This window comes from Brassica oleracea, chromosome C1, assembly GCF_000695525.1.
Source record: "Brassica oleracea var. oleracea cultivar TO1000 chromosome C1, BOL, whole genome shotgun sequence".
Taxonomy (NCBI): Eukaryota; Viridiplantae; Streptophyta; class Magnoliopsida; order Brassicales; family Brassicaceae; genus Brassica; species Brassica oleracea.
This window is the reverse complement of record NC_027748.1, coordinates 31,756,221-31,762,664: the sequence shown is the minus strand read 5'-3', so window position 1 is coordinate 31,762,664 and position 6,444 is coordinate 31,756,221. Positions and strand designations below refer to the sequence as shown.

The 6,444-nt window shown below is 33.3% G+C and overlaps 1 pseudogene; it reads right to left on the bottom strand.

Moving 5' to 3' along the window:
* Window positions 1-1,784: 1,784 nt before the first annotated feature.
* Window positions 1,785-3,637, bottom strand: LOC106337561 (annotated as a pseudogene).
* Window positions 3,638-6,444: the final 2,807 nt, after the last annotated feature.

The window sequence follows — 6,444 nt, the reverse complement described above, 5'->3', positions numbered from 1 at the left end:
CTCTGCTTCACCCAACACGTTAAGAATAGTTTTTTTTTGCTGGCTTAACAAAATACGTTTATCTCATCGTTATCAAATAACCAGTTGTCTTCTCTAATTCACGACAAATTCAAATTTACAGTTATCAAATCGCTGACCACCTTCCTAGCAAGTGACAATTGTTCTGCATGACGCACACATATATCCAGGTCACAAAAATTAAATAATGACAGAACCAATACAAAATATGTGTGCAAACTATATGAAAATAGGAACACCTAGTAATACGCAAGAAGGAATTTCTTACTTAAGCTTCACAAGCGTACCCAATAATAAACAAACTCACTAATATGAGTATCATGAAGGTTTTGGTTCTAACAAAATGATACAAAGGCACTAATAAGTTATCAAAACCCATCAACTTATATATACGATACAAAAGCTTAAAAAAACTAAGCACACCATAAAAAGCTTAAAAAAACTAAGCACATCATCATTACTGACTCTCAAAGTCACGAGCTTTACACATGGCATTAATAACTGAATCGAATAGTAATGGGGATGTGTAAACCAAGGTTTCATCTCGGCCCATTTGAACACTGAGTGGAGCAGCATAGGAGATGAGCTTAACCGATCAAAAAGCTTTGACCCAGTTGTATACTTGTGTTCTTTAATTGTAAATAGAGATGAAAGAGGTGGAAGAAGAGAGAGAAAAAGCTAGAAGATAGGGAAGAGTGATTTTACCATGGAAGAAGATAAAAAGTTCGATGACGATGAAGAAAATGATTGGGGATTTTTCTAGGGTTAAAGGAAATTAGTATTTGTCCTATATTTTTAATATTAAAAATGTATTAAATTAAATTAAATTAAATTAAATAACAAATATTATATATTTAAATTTAATTTAATTTAGATTAATTTAAAGGTATAATGCTATTAACAATAATTAAAATCTTAATGTGACAAAAAATTTAGATAAAATCTTAGGAGGAAAAACCCAATTCCTATGCGGGGTTGTTGAGTTTGATTATTTACGTGACCGTATGTTGCGAAGGATTTGCTGCAGTTGATGGAGTATTTGTGTAAACTGCGCAGTAGATGTGTGTATAATTGTGGCTATAAGTGGTTACTATGTAGTGAGTTTATGAGTTTGTATTGTTGTAGTGTTCAAAGGGCATATCCCGATTTTACGATTAGATGTTTACAAGTTTGTCTGAACTTGTCATATATTTTTTGATCTTCTGTTTTATCCAATGTACCGTAATGTTTTTCATTTTTTTTTAATTTTTTTTGTTATATTTGGTTATATTTTTTCACCATTTGTTTTGATTTTTTTATTTTTATTTTAAATCGAGAATTGGTCTATTTTTGAACCATTTTTCAAATAGTGTGTATCATCCTTGCGCATGGGCCATGCTAATCTACTATGTCTCGTTCCAATTTACATTTGTGGATACAATACCTTCTCATCCCAGAATATTGTGAATTTATGAATTTATGAACCAAGGTTTCATCTCGGCCCCAAAAGTCACGAGCTCCAAAATATACAAAATATTGTGAATTTATGAACCAACCAGTCAGTGTACACATGGTTAAAAAATAACTGGAATCAATTACAGAACACATAAGTTTCAAGAAACATGAAATACTCATTCATTATGGACTTTATGGTACATAATAAATCTCAGTACATAAAAAACACAAACCCAAACAGGCAGAAAACATAAGGAACTTTATAGACAAAAGCTCAAATGTCAAATCTCAAATTTCAGAACATTGTTGTCTATGATGATTATTTTCGTAAATCATCGTAGGAAGCTGTTGCGAGAGAAGTGTCTTAAAGGGTTCTGTCGCAGCAGCTCTGTTTCTCTACAGTTTTTATAGAGGAAACATTGTTAGATACTCAAGTCATGTGATAATTGTTTGGGTGAATCAAGAAGGGGTTTTATGCTTACTTCTTTATCTCACGGCCATCATTAAGTGGCAAAACGTTTGATGATGATGGTGAGATGGTTTCAATCTTCTTCCTTTTCTCTAATCCCTCACTGCTGTTTCATAATCAAAAGTTAATAACGAAACATCTATGTCTTGTTATGGAAACATAAACAAATTGTGTAACTTACTCTATACATTCTTCTTCGTCGACAAAAACCTTAAAAGAGGAAGCATCAGTTCTCACAATGGGTTTCTGAGGAACCTGTGAAAATACATATATGTAGGTAAGTGAACAGTTTACAGAGATAAGTTTAGTGTAGTTTTCGCAGTTAGAGCAGAAGCAAGACCTTGAATGCTGCCCATTTTCCAGGTAAGGCATTGTTTTCTTTGTTCCTCTCTGCTCTGCCTCCAAGCATAAGCCAAGAACCAAACTCTAATTTTGACTTGTCCGACTCTGTTTGATCCGCTGTTGTAGTATCCTTGTACACAGCCAAAGGTGCCTTGGATGAGCTACAAAAATCAGAGAGAGAGTTGCTCAATAATTTAGAGTTTTGATGAAGTTTATATATATGTTTAAAGCAAGAAATACATAATGATGAGACTGCTTACTGATTCAGCTTTGTTCTCTTTGCTTGTGGTCCTAAAGTTTGCCTTCCTGTATCTATACAACACATTGTCATGTAAGAAAGCTTAACATAATATATTAATAAAACTTCCAAAGTAATTAATTACTATGTCTCATTAGTATTATCTCCCCTAGACAATACAGTCCCAAAGCTTCTTGACGGTAAGTCATTCTCCTTTGGCTCCTGCTAGTAGGTAAAAAACATTAAATCATCATGTGGAAAAAAAAAACTTAAGGATAGATAAACATACAGAAGAAACTTCTTACATCATCAACTGTTTTGATCCTTCTCATAGTTCTCACAATAAACTTCTTGTAAGCATCATTCAACTTCTCCACAGGCTTTGCATTCCTGCACAGAGTTTCACACTTTATTAATCAAATCACGTGACAAAATCCAGGGACCCAAAACGAAGAAAACTCACCTAGAGATCCCGAGATTGAAGATCTCATTAGCAGTCTTCACCTTACCCTTAAACTCCATGTGCAACCCAAAATCTCTATAGTACAAACCAAGCGTCCTCCCAATATCATTAACCTCCAAAAACTTATAAATCACTTCCGCATCAGCGCAATGCTCCGCCTTCAAAAGGATAAACCACTTCCCTTTAGTGAACTACACTTCCAATACAAAAGAAGATCATTCAAGGAAGAGCTAAAAAAAAGAGAAAGAAACATTACTTATTCCAACCAGACTTTGAGGTAACGAAGATCATCCTTGTACCGGTCCGAGTGCCAGAACTTTCTCACGCACTGCTCGTAGATCACCAACAGACCCGAACACTCTCCACCCGGAGGAAACGCCTCCTGCACCCATTTAACACACCTGGAGAGAAACCTCAAATCTCAGGATCAAGAAGACTTTTTATAATCAAGAATAGATAAAAAATGAACTCACTTTATCCATGGGAAGAGAGGGTCGTCACCGTCATACTCATCTATATCCTCAATAAGCTCCTAATGAATCAGAGATCAATGAGTGTGATTCGATTGAAACCCAAGAGATAAAAAAGTTGAAGTGATTCGATTGAAACCCTCAGCAAAAGCTTTGGAAGAAAATTTTACCTTCACTCTCAGATTCTTTCCACGCTTCACCATGTCTTTCAACTGATTCTCCAAACTCTAATCAGTTGTAGTGAGGAACATTTGACTGAAATACAATGGACCGAGGAAAATGTTACAAAAATACTAATTCAAAGATGCATATGTAACGTTTTCTAATAAAAATGGAATCAGAAACCAGATCTTTGAAGCCAATGTAACATAAACTTAACTCGTATATAACCAAAAAAAGGATTTGATTAATCTTCTGAGGCCAACCGGGTGAGATGATGCAAATAAATCTACCAACCTCTTCAAACTTTGATGTCGATTCTGATAGGACCGTATTATATAAACTACGGAGAACTGAATATTGTAAAGAATAAATTTGATAAGATTATACCAAAGATTAAGAAAAAGATGATTCAACTGCAGATGCGAGATATTATCTCTTTCCTTAACTCAAAATACGTCCCGTAGTGCGACGGTTCGATAACGTAATGAGTCCCAAGATACAACTGCAAACAATCTTCTGATTTGCGTCACTCTATCAAAAGCATGGTGAAACTAGTTTTGTGTATACTTTCAGATTAAAAAGGAAAAGAAGAGAATACACAAAAATAAAGAATCAAATATTCAAGTGGGAGAAATATTTTTTGCTATACTTGTTCGTATATAAATCTCTCCTGAATGAGTATTAACATTGTCACCTTTATAGTTTCAACAAAAGAAACCGACTTGGTGTTTTTATGGAGAGTTAATTCAGATATCAATGTCATAATGAAGATACGATTCTCCATTTGACTCATTTGACAACAACTAATGGTAATATAAATATATTTTGTTTTGAAACAATAATATATTTATTTAAATGGATTTGCTTTCTTGTGTCTAAATAAACACAAAAGATCATCTTAAATAAAGTTTATAATGATATGTTAATAGACAATGTCTCATTAACAAATCCAAACTCAAATCCAAATTCAAATACTCAAAGTGACACATTTGCTAATTTTTATACTTAGCCAAATCTAAAGCTTTACAAGCTTTGTAAATCATCCACTTTGGATCTCCATTTCTCATTCAAAACAACTCCGATTTTGACCAACAAATACACTAACTCATAGTGTTCACGGTGAAGATTACATCGTGCTCAAATTCCGGTTCTTCCGACAGACGTCTCTGTCGAAAAACCCATCGGATGACTAATTATGCGTTCAAAGCTAGATGAGTTAGATCATCGGCCTTTTAAAAAACAAAATTAAGATCGAATATAAGATGCTTGTGGATACAATACCTTCTCATAAAGGAAAATTAGAGTGATTTCCCATGAATTCACCATGCTTCTTGATGTTTTTCGAGTCCCAAAAACGGATCATCGGCCAGTGCTGTTTCGTTATCCCTGAAATGCATTAAGACGAATCGGAGCTCGGACTCCCCCAATGCAAGACAGAGATCGTTGAAGAATTGAGCATTTACTGGTGAATATGCTGTAGTGGGTGAAAGTGAGGGATTTATAAACTTTTGAGCTTCGAGAATCTGGAGCGATAAAATAGGGTCGATTGATGAAGTAATTAATGGGATATTATGAGTAGTAGCTGTGGAGGGTGTGGGCGTTGAGGATGAGAATCGGAGAAGACAATATTTGCTTTTCTTTTCAGATGAGATGAAGCTCAAAAGACAGAGCCGCGTAGGTTTAAGGAGATGATGACGTGGCAAAAAACAGTTCCCTATTGGACGATTTTCCAAGCTGACATGGATGTCTTCCCTGAGGCTGATATTCTCCTTTTATTACTTGTTTGATTATTGACTAATAATGGAAGAGAAACATGTGTTATCAAAATTTTTTAACAGATTCTGAAAGTATTGGTTCAAAAAACTCAACCATTCCTCTGTCCTACTTTTTTAATTTTTATTATTTTATTTGGTTAGATATTCCTCCAAAGCGTACCATTGAAAAATCTATAACTCAAATACACATATGTAACCTCAATTACACATCCTTTGTATACTAAAGCACAAGTCACTTGACCAATAAAAATTTGACACATGAAATTTGTTATATAATTAAAAAAAAAATTAAATGTAAAAACAGTTCAGCTTATTAATTTTATTTATTTATTTTTGATATAAATTAAAATCCCCTAAAATTTCTCACACTAACCATGATCTCCTCACGATCTTTGAACAGTTAAAATTTTCCCGTTGAACATTTGACTCAACGATTCTATAAATTCATCTCTGCATGCTTTTTCCTAAATTATTTGCAGTGGTTCCAATTAATCTCTCTTTTTCTGAAAGTGATAAAATTTCAGTTTTTAACTTCTAAAGATCGTATTTGTCATTCTTCTACAGTTGTATGTCTGACTCACTAGACATTTGCACAACAATAGCCTTTAAAGATTTCTTTTCACAAGAAGAGAAAAGAAAGTATACATTTTCTATGGTAAAGCTTCCTGCAAAGTTGACAAAAGAAAGTTCAAATTCTGGTTAGTGAGGCTAAACATGTCTGGACTCTTTATGACTCAAATCGTAATTTGTTTCATGTTTCTTTATATGAACTTTTTTCCGCTAACGTACTATAATTTTGTTCTTTTCTTTTGTTCTTCTATATATTAGCAAAATTTATGTACTTTCTTCGGTAAAAGGTAAACCTAATAAATCTTTTATATACTAAAGCACAAGTCACTTGACCAATAAAAATTTGACACATAAAATTTGTTATATAATTAAAAAAAAATTAAATGTAAAAATAGTTCAGCTTATTAATTTTATTTATTTATTTTTGATATAAATTAAAATCCCCTAAAATTTCTCACACTAACCATGATCTCCTCACGATCTTTGAACAGTTAAAATTTTCC